Source organism: Leuciscus leuciscus, assembly GCF_965113295.1.
Source record: "Leuciscus leuciscus genome assembly, chromosome: 5".
Classification (NCBI taxonomy): Eukaryota; Metazoa; Chordata; class Actinopteri; order Cypriniformes; family Leuciscidae; genus Leuciscus; species Leuciscus leuciscus.
In genome coordinates, this window is record NC_138729.1 from 25,596,144 (window position 1) to 25,606,539 (window position 10,396).

At 40.6% G+C, this 10,396-nt stretch overlaps 2 long non-coding RNA genes across 2 annotated transcripts; both read left to right on the forward strand.

Moving 5' to 3' along the window:
• Positions 1-428: 428 nt before the first annotated feature.
• Positions 429-1,854, forward strand: LOC309499073. The gene is made up of 2 exons (XR_014206137.1): positions 429-833; positions 1,166-1,854. It is a non-coding gene; the product is annotated as an uncharacterized lncRNA (long non-coding RNA).
• A 6,713-nt stretch (positions 1,855-8,567) lies between these two features.
• Positions 8,568-10,096, forward strand: LOC309500174. The gene is made up of 2 exons (XR_014206489.1): positions 8,568-9,075; positions 9,408-10,096. It is a non-coding gene; the product is annotated as an uncharacterized lncRNA (long non-coding RNA).
• The last annotated feature ends 300 nt before the right edge of the window (positions 10,097-10,396 follow it).

The window sequence follows — 10,396 nt, forward strand, 5'->3', positions numbered from 1 at the left end:
ACCGTTTATTTGGGCTGCTGTGTCTTTAAGAAGTTCTCCTGGGAAGAAGTTCATACATATGTGACTTTCATTGATTTCGGCATTTCGGTGTGCCGTTTACTAGCCAAGAAGCATTTTTAAACCAAGGCAAACAAAAGCTGCCCATAAGCTGTATAGTTTATGACAGTGGTTCTCAACCAGGGGTCCATGAACTCACTTAGGGCCTCAGCAGACTTCTAAGGGGGCCTCACGATGACTTAAAAATGATTTAAAATAAGACAAAGCCGGCATTAAAATAAAAACAACAAAAACAAAACAAGATATATATGATTTTAATATTTTTAAAATCTTTACCCTTAAGCCCAATTCAGTTAAAAACACAAACAACATGTAACCCAGGTCAAAATTGAGCTGATCAGAAAAATAAATATAATTTATAATAATTATATTCTCACTCAAAATGTTTAAACAAGTAACAAAATGTGTTGCCAAAGTCGTTCTGCTGTATCTTGAACATTAAAATAATTAATTTAACTATAATAATTAAAGCGTGACGTTTGTCATAAGACGGGCGCTGTGTATGACGTCACTGTAATGAGACGCATAATTGCAGAGAGAGCACGAGTTTCACAGATCGCGAGTGAATTCAAACTGGATCAAAAGGCAAATATAACGATCATCCTTGCTTAATATGCATAAATAATAAGTTGTATGTTGTTGTAACCCTTATATTAATCTTATTTGGGCCATTTTAGTGTGATGATTGATTGATTTTGGAGTGGATGATAGCTGATTGCGAGCCCTGTAGAATCCGATGTGACTGATTAATTGTGTATTGAAATCCCCCGGATTTGGTGAGTTTCATGATAATATAATATCAAATTATCTGAAATGAAGTGTTAATGAGTTAATTCACGTTCTGAAGTGTTTTATATGGGTTTATATGCATTTAGTGTTCAGATGGTATGTGTAATGTGATGTAACTGAATGTATTGTATTGCTGAAGACCTTACAAATGTTAAATAAGCAGAGTAATATCATTTATGAGAATGATTTGTTATGCTTTGAGTAACAAAAGTGCTCAAATAGTATTTTCCACTTAGTTTAGTTAATATATGAAATATATATTGAGTTTAAAAGTCATACTAATTGTCTACGATGTTTATGGCGCTGTTTGTATAAACAGGTCAGGTTTTTTTGAGATTCCGAGATAAGCTGTGATCCTGAGATGGCGAGCCACCCAGCTGAAGAGTCCTAAAAAGAGACAAGAAATCCTGTGATTCGTTGAGTGATCAGTGCCTTATCTGACGTCACAAGTGGAATTCATCCTAAGTGGTATTTCTCAGCAATTACCTCAACACTGAGTATTGTAAAGAGACAATTGCTGCACTACAGACAGTTTTGCACACAAACGCACAATTGTTCCATCGACTGAGAACTGTTTATCTACTGAATTACTGTCAAGTATTGTATTATTTTCAGTTAAGTTGTTATTTTTTTTCTTGAAGTAATCTGTTGTTTGAATTGTATTTCCTTTGTTTTGGGTAAAGGTTATAATTCAACCCAACTAATAAGAAACAAAGCTCCAAAAACAAAAACGATAATAATTTAGAACACGAAAAATTACACAAACAGTAAAATTTAATCTAAGTCTATATCAAATTGAAAAAAAACACGATTTAAATACCAAAGTAAATATATATATATAATTAGATCAAGTAACTACCAAGGAGCTCAAACCATACATTTCTTAAAGGGAAAGAGAAAGACAATTTCATTGTTTATACAATTGTATTGGTGATTGTTATTTCATTTTATTCTACAATAATCTTCAATTTTGCTGCAAAGTAAAAGGAAACAATTTAGTACAAGTCATTTTCCTGGTCTGTCTGTTTTTTTTGTGTTAATGTGTTTTAACTCATTTTGCCCTCTGTAGCGAATCTAGAGTTCTGGTCCGTAGTGTGTATTCTGATATACAGATTATACACACAGAGGAGGAGTAGCTACGGTGCACTACATAGCACTACCTGTTACAGTAAGTGGCGAGCCAGCCAGGAGGGCATTGTAGTATTAAAAAAAAAAAAAAAACCTTTAAAGACACAAGAGACCAGGAAAATAACTTTAAAATTTGAAGTAGTGCAAATAGTGTCAATATGGAAGTAGTCGAGCTTGAAAACATCATAATTGAAAACTCAGTGATAATTAGTGGACTCACAAATACAGAACTTGATGAAGATCTGACTGATTTTCTAAACAAGTATGGTCATGTCCATAGACACCTTTCCATAGACGATCCCAAATCGCCTTATCATAGGGAAGTCATAGTAGAGTACAGCAGTTGTTCTGCATTAGTGGCTCTTAAACCCTTGTTGCCTTACACTTTCAAGAGCCCGCACAACGTCGCTTATCTCATAAGGCTTCTGTCAAGTGTCTATATGTCAGCAGTAACTGAGAATGCAACAAACCATTACTTTGCTGAACTGAAGAGAATAGCAAAGCTCAGTGGCAGATCTTTTGACGATCTCTTGAAAGAGCAGCTTCACTCAAGTGCTGCCTCCGTTGCTGACAATCTGACTTATGCAAACGATCTTGAGTCGTCACAAACGACTGATTCTTCATCTGACATTCCTTTTCCACCCAAGCGAACTGAAAATTCAGAAGGAAGACGAATCTCTGATAAAGTTCACAGAGTGGGTACAGAAAGCTTTTCACCCACACTTGAGGCAAAGGATGTGAACCCACCTGAAGTCCAAAGAATGGTCGTTGAGCACATTGTGAAAAGTGATGGAGTTTCATCCTCTAGTAGTGCATCGTTCAGGCTAAGAGTGTTCTCAGGCAAAGTTCCTCGTCCTACTGGCGAAGTTGATTATGACACCTGGCGGAACAGTGTAGAGTTAATTCTTCAAGACCCTTCACTGTCTGACTTGCATCGGTCTAGGAGGATCGTAGACAGCCTACTGCCGCCAGCATCTGAAATTGTCAAGCAGTTAGGTCCAAAAGCCTTACCTGTTGCTTATCTCGATATCTTGGACTCCGCTTTCGATACCGTAGAGGATGGGGATGACCTTTTCGCAAAGTTTCTGAATACGCTGCAAAACGCAGGTGAAAAGCCTTCCTTGTACTTGCAACGGTTGCACACTAACCTTCTCAAAGTGATGAAAAGAGGCGGTATTCCTGCTGATGAAGCTGACCGACAACTTCTGAAACAGTTCTGTCGGGGTTGTTGGGACGACACACTAATAGCAAACCTTCAGCTTGAGCATAAAAGGAACCGACCACCCCCATTCCCTGAGCTACTCTTACAGTTGCGCAGTGAGGAGAACAAACACTTTTCCAAAGAAAGCCGCATGAGACAGCACCTAGGCGCACAGAGGCAAAGAGCCAACTCCCATATTGTCACTGCTAATCCTCCTGACCTAGGTCAAAACGAAATGTCAGAAGGAACTGAGGTCGCTGAATTGAAAAGACAAGTTGCCAAGCTCCAGAGTCAACTTGCCAAGCAAAAGAGTAAACCGACTGGAAGAAGTGTGTTGCCATCTACCGATGCTGTTCTTGAGCTAAAGCAACAAGTCACAGAGCTCCAGAGTCAGATGACAAAGCTCAGAGTCCAAAAGAACCCAGATCCAAAGAACAATCCAGGCAAAGTGAAGCAGACAAGCATACACATTCCCAGAGAGAACTCTCCTACAGCTGACCACAAGCCGCATCACCGGCCCAGGCCAGGCTATTGTTTTCAATGTGGTGAGGATGGGCATGTTGCTTCAATCTGCGAAAATGATCCAAACCCGACCCTAGTGACCAATAAGAGGAAGCAATTGAAAGAGCGCCAAGCCCTATGGGATAGTCAATATAGTCCGAGTGCCTCAGGAACTTTAAACGCCGTCCAGTCCTTGTAGAGAGACGTACGAGGGCTGTCACTTGTCAAACTAGTCTCAAGAAGTCAGCGAATATAAGCAATCTGAACTCTCATGGAAAATGGCGTCCAGTTGGCCTGCCCAAAGGATTAATCGGCACAAAGTGCACTGCTCAAGTGAACATTGAGGGAAACCCTTGTCCTTGTCTACTCGACACAGGGTCTCAAGTGACAACCATTTCCCAGTCTTTTTATGAGCAAAATCTGTCTGGATTAAGCATCACTTCTTTGGATAACCTGCTGGAAATAGAAGCAGCAAATGGTCAAGCAGTACCTTACCTCGGTTATGTTGAAGTGAAAATCACATTCCCCAGAGACTTCCTTGGGTCTGACGTTGAAGTATCAACTCTTGCTTTGGTGATTCCAGAAACTGGTGGCACTGCCCAGCCAAAGGTGTTAATAGGGACGAACACTTTGGATCTTGCATATGACAAGCACCTTGAAACCAACGATTCAGTTTGTCAAGCTGTTCCATTTGGCTACAGAGCCGTGATTCAGACCATTGAACACAGACGCCAGCAGAAAGTAAACAGTAGCATAGGAATTGTTAGGCTCCCTGATGTTACTCCTACTGTTGTTCCTGCAGGTCACAATATCGTTCTGGAAGGAGTGGTGAGTGTTAGAGGACAAGTAGCAGAAAAATGGGCTGTGATGGAGCCTCCTTCATGTTCACCCTTTCCTGGAGGACTGCTAGTTGCCAGCTGCTTGCTAAACTTACCTCAGCATCCATCACGCAAGGTTCCAGTGGTGTTAAAGAACGAAACAGAACATGACATTATCATCCCTGGCAAGAGCGTGATTGCAGACATACATGCTTTGCAAAAAGTAATGTCACACAACGTTCAATCTGATTGTTCAGTGTCAAGTGTCCCTGAAAAGTCTGACAAAGAACTCTGCTTTGACTTCGGTGATTCCTGTCTGCCAGAGGAGTGGAGAAAGAGAATCACTCAGAAACTGCGCACCATGCCCGAAGTCTTTGCGTCACATGACATGGATGTTGGCCAAACAGATAAAGTGAAGCACAATATCAAGTTACACAACGAAACTCCTTTCAAGCATAAAGCAAGACCAATTCATCCTAACGATCTTGAAGCTGTCCGTCGACACCTAGAAGAATTGCTTGAAGCAGGTATCATTCGTGAGTCAGAATCCCCTTTCTCTTCTCCTATCGTGGTAGTAAGGAAGAAGAATGGCGATATAAGACTTTGCATTGATTACCGCAAGTTGAACATTCAGACCATCAAGGATGCATATGCCTTACCCAACTTGGAGGAAACCTTTTCAGCACTTCGAGGTTCAAAGTGGTTCTCAGTGCTCGATCTCAAATCTGGGTATTACCAGATCGAAGTAGAAGAGAAAGACAAACCCAAGACTGCCTTCGTATGCCCATTGGGCTTTTGGGAGTTTAATAGGATGCCTCAGGGCATCACTAACGCTCCCAGCACATTCCAAAGGCTGATGGAGAAGTGCATGGGTGACATCAACCTTTCAGAAGTCTTGGTGTTCTTGGACGATTTAATTGTCTTCTCAGATACTTTAGAAGAGCATGAGAGACGTCTTCTTCATGTTTTGGGACGCTTGAAAGACTATGGTTTAAAGCTTTCATTGGAGAAATGCAAGTTTTTCCAGACGTCAGTGAAATATCTCGGTCACATCGTCTCAGAAAATGGTGTGGAGACGGATCCCCAAAAGATAGAAGCCATTAAAACCTGGCCAAGTCCAAGGAACCTGAAAGAGTTGCGTTCCTTTCTGGGTTTCTCCGGTTATTACCGACGATTTATTAAGGACTATGCGAAGATAGTGAAACCATTGAATGAACTAACCATAGGATATCCTCCTCTTCAGAAGAGTTGCAAGTGGAAAGGTAAGGAGAAAACCTACCTTGATCCCAAAGTACCTTTTGGAGGGCGATGGAAAACTGACTGTCAGCAAGCATTCGAAACACTCATTGCAAAACTCACCGAAGCACCAGTGTTAGGATTTGCCGACCCTGGGTTGCCGTATGTGCTACATACAGATGCGAGCACTACCGGACTAGGTGCAGCGCTCTATCAAGAGCAAGAGGGCGTGCTACGAGTAATTGCATATGCCAGTCGAGGATTGTCAAAGAGCGAGGCCCGGTATCCTGCCCACAAGCTGGAATTCCTAGCTCTGAAATGGGCAGTTACCGAGAAGTTTTGCGACTATCTGTATGGGAGTAGTTTCAAGGTGATCACAGACAGCAACCCCCTCACTTATGTTTTAACTTCAGCGAAGTTGGATGCAACTAGCTATAGGTGGTTGTCTGCCTTGTCCACTTTCTCCTTTACCCTCCAGTATCGTCCTGGGAAGAGCAATCTTGACGCAGATGCACTCTCAAGACGGCCTCATGGTGATCTGGTGAATGATTTAACATCTCAGAAAGAACAAGATCGAATACGTCAGTTTACCTTGTATCACTCACCTGAAGCAGCCAATTCCAGCCTTGTTCCCACTGACGTAATACAAGCCATCTGTGACAAACATTTGTTATGTCAAGCTGGTGACAACAGTTGCATCACTCTTGTTGAGTCACTCTCTATGTGCCCGGAAGCAATTCCAGAAGATTATGAGCAGATGGAAGGATCTTCAGTTGTTCCCTGTATGTCAGAACAGGAGTTAAAAGAAAAACAGAGAAATGACCCAGCTTTGCGAGAAGTGATTCTTCAATTAGAATCAGGAGACGCTATATTACCTACATTGAGACGTGAGCTTCCAGAACTTCCTTTCCTGTTAAGAGAATGGAGAAAACTTGAGATAAGGGATGGTGTTCTCTATCGCAAAAGAACTGTTGGAGACTGCACAACTTACCAACTTGTCCTTCCACCTGACTTAAGAGCCATGACCATGGAGAGTCTGCATGACGACATGGGTCACATGGGAATAGAACGGACTCTTGATCTCATCCGGTCCCGATTCTATTGGCCTAGGATGGCTACTGATGTTGAAAACAAAGTCAAAACCTGCAGCCGCTGTGTGTGTAGAAAGACTTTGCCAGAGAGAGCAGCACCTCTAGTGAACATCCAAGTCACCCGGCCACTAGAGTTGGTGTGCATGGACTTTTTGTCATTGGAACCCGACCGTAGCAACACCAAAGATATCTTGGTGATAACAGACTTCTTCACCAAGTATGCGGTCGCAGTTCCCACTCCAAACCAAAAAGCCAGAACAGTCGCTAAGAGTCTGTGGGAGAATTTTATTGTTCATTATGGTGTGCCTGAAAAGCTCCACAGTGACCAAGGACCTGATTTTGAGTCCAGGACAATAAAAGAACTCTGTGAAATCGCTGGCATCAAAAAGGTTAGAACTACACCGTACCATCCTAGAGGGAACCCGGTCGAGCGTTTCAACCGCACGCTGCTAGGAATGCTCGGTACCTTGAAAACTCAAGAGAAAACCAGATGGAGAGACTTTGTGAAACCACTTGTACATGCCTACAATTGTACAAAGCACGAGACTACAGGATTCACGCCGTACGAACTTATGTTCGGGCGACAACCAAGATTGCCAGTAGACTTGGTTTATAACACCTCAGTGAATCGTGAAAGTCCCAAGTTTCATTCACAGTATGTGCAGACTTTGAAAACTCACCTTCAGGAAAGCTACAAGCTAGCTCAGAAGAATGCAGCCAAAACTGCAGAAAGGAACAAAGTCCGTTTCGACCGCAGAGTGACAGAGTCGTCTCTTGAGGAAGGTGACCGTGTGCTGGTCAGAAACGTTAGGATACGTGGGAAACATAAACTGGCCGACAGGTGGAATCCTGTGGTACACGTTGTAGTGGGACGTGCTGGCGAACTACCTGTCTACACAGTGAAACCTGAGAGACAAGAAGGTCCCTTACGAACACTGCATAGAGATTTATTACTACCTTGTGGGTTTTTGTCTTCACTTGCTGAGGATGAAGTTGATGTGGCAAAACCTCTGAAAAAACGGGCAACCAGACAAAGCAGAGATGAGGAAGCTGAGGAATGTCCTGAGAACTATCAAAGTTCGGATGAGGATGACTATGTACACCAGATCTCTGAAGTGCCAGCTATTACCTCAGAAAGGTTCATCCGGGAATACCGTGTCATAAGGAAGCCTGTAGAGGTTCTTCTTAACTCTAATCCAGCAAACAAAATCTCATCTGACATACCATCAGTCCCAAATGATGATTCAGAGATGATTTCGCCTGAAGCAGAATACTTACTTGGTACTGAAAACTCAACTGATACACAGTACTTACCTGAAGCGGAATCTTCATCTGGTCATGCAGAACCGGTAAGGGAAACCCTGAAAGAAAGAAACAACTCACCTCAAGTAGAAGAGCAGACAGTGGATGTACCTGGTGGAAAGAAAAAGGGAAAAGACAATGAAACGCCTTCAGTGCAAATTGAGGAAACCGTACCTGATGTTCCGTTGAAGAAAAGCAGGCTGGAGTCAGCTGAATCTGATGAACCTGAGGAAGAAACAGATCAAGATGAAAGTGAGGATGAATGTCATCTAAGAAAGTCTAAAAGAGTGAAGCATAAGTCAAAAAGATTGACTTACCCAGAGTTGGGAAACCCAATGATATCCATAATTCAATCCTTGCTTCAGGGTTTGAACACTGCCTTTGTCGAGTCACTTGCAGAACAACCTAGATCAATTAGACACTCTAAACCCTAATACCTTAGGTTACAGCCATGCAAAGGGACTTGCATAGACTTAAGGGGGGAGGGTGTAACCCAGGTCAAAATTGAGCTGATCAGAAAAATAAATATAATTTATAATAATTATATTCTCACTCAAAATGTTTAAACAAGTAACAAAATGTGTTGCCAAAGTCGTTCTGCTGTATCTTGAACATTAAAATAATTAATTTAACTATAATAATTAAAGCGTGACGTTTGTCATAAGACGGGCGCTGTGTATGACGTCACTGTAATGAGACGCATAATTGCAGAGAGAGCACGAGTTTCACAGATCGCGAGTGAATTCAAACTGGATCAAAAGGCAAATATAACGATCATCCTTGCTTAATATGCATAAATAATAAGTTGTATGTTGTTGTAACCCTTATATTAATCTTATTTGGGCCATTTTAGTGTGATGATTGATTGATTTTGGAGTGGATGATAGCTGATTGCGAGCCCTGTAGAATCCGATGTGACTGATTAATTGTGTATTGAAATCCCCCGGATTTGGTGAGTTTCATGATAATATAATATCAAATTATCTGAAATGAAGTGTTAATGAGTTAATTCACGTTCTGAAGTGTTTTATATGGGTTTATATGCATTTAGTGTTCAGATGGTATGTGTAATGTGATGTAACTGAATGTATTGTATTGCTGAAGACCTTACAAATGTTAAATAAGCAGAGTAATATCATTTATGAGAATGATTTGTTATGCTTTGAGTAACAAAAGTGCTCAAATAGTATTTTCCACTTAGTTTAGTTAATATATGAAATATATATTGAGTTTAAAAGTCATACTAATTGTCTACGATGTTTATGGCGCTGTTTGTATAAACAGGTCAGGTTTTTTTGAGATTCCGAGATAAGCTGTGATCCTGAGATGGCGAGCCACCCAGCTGAAGAGTCCTAAAAAGAGACAAGAAATCCTGTGATTCGTTGAGTGATCAGTGCCTTATCTGACGTCACAAGTGGAATTCATCCTAAGTGGTATTTCTCAGCAATTACCTCAACACTGAGTATTGTAAAGAGACAATTGCTGCACTACAGACAGTTTTGCACACAAACGCACAATTGTTCCATCGACTGAGAACTGTTTATCTACTGAATTACTGTCAAGTATTGTATTATTTTCAGTTAAGTTGTTATTTTTTTTCTTGAAGTAATCTGTTGTTTGAATTGTATTTCCTTTGTTTTGGGTAAAGGTTATAATTCAACCCAACTAATAAGAAACAAAGCTCCAAAAACAAAAACGATAATAATTTAGAACACGAAAAATTACACAAACAGTAAAATTTAATCTAAGTCTATATCAAATTGAAAAAAAACACGATTTAAATACCAAAGTAAATATATATATATAATTAGATCAAGTAACTACCAAGGAGCTCAAACCATACATTTCTTAAAGGGAAAGAGAAAGACAATTTCATTGTTTATACAATTGTATTGGTGATTGTTATTTCATTTTATTCTACAATAATCTTCAATTTTGCTGCAAAGTAAAAGGAAACAATTTAGTACAAGTCATTTTCCTGGTCTGTCTGTTTTTTTTGTGTTAATGTGTTTTAACTCATTTTGCCCTCTGTAGCGAATCTAGAGTTCTGGTCCGTAGTGTGTATTCTGATATACAGATTATACACACAGAGGAGGAGTAGCTACGGTGCACTACATAGCACTACCTGTTACAAACAGGAAAAGTGATGGGACTTTCGATTATTGTTGTGGACTGTTATGCTATTTATGCATTTTATCATTTACAAAACAATTGGTCTTACAACAACTCTGCCTTATACAGGCTAAATTAGAAGTGTTTTCGAACAAGCTTCA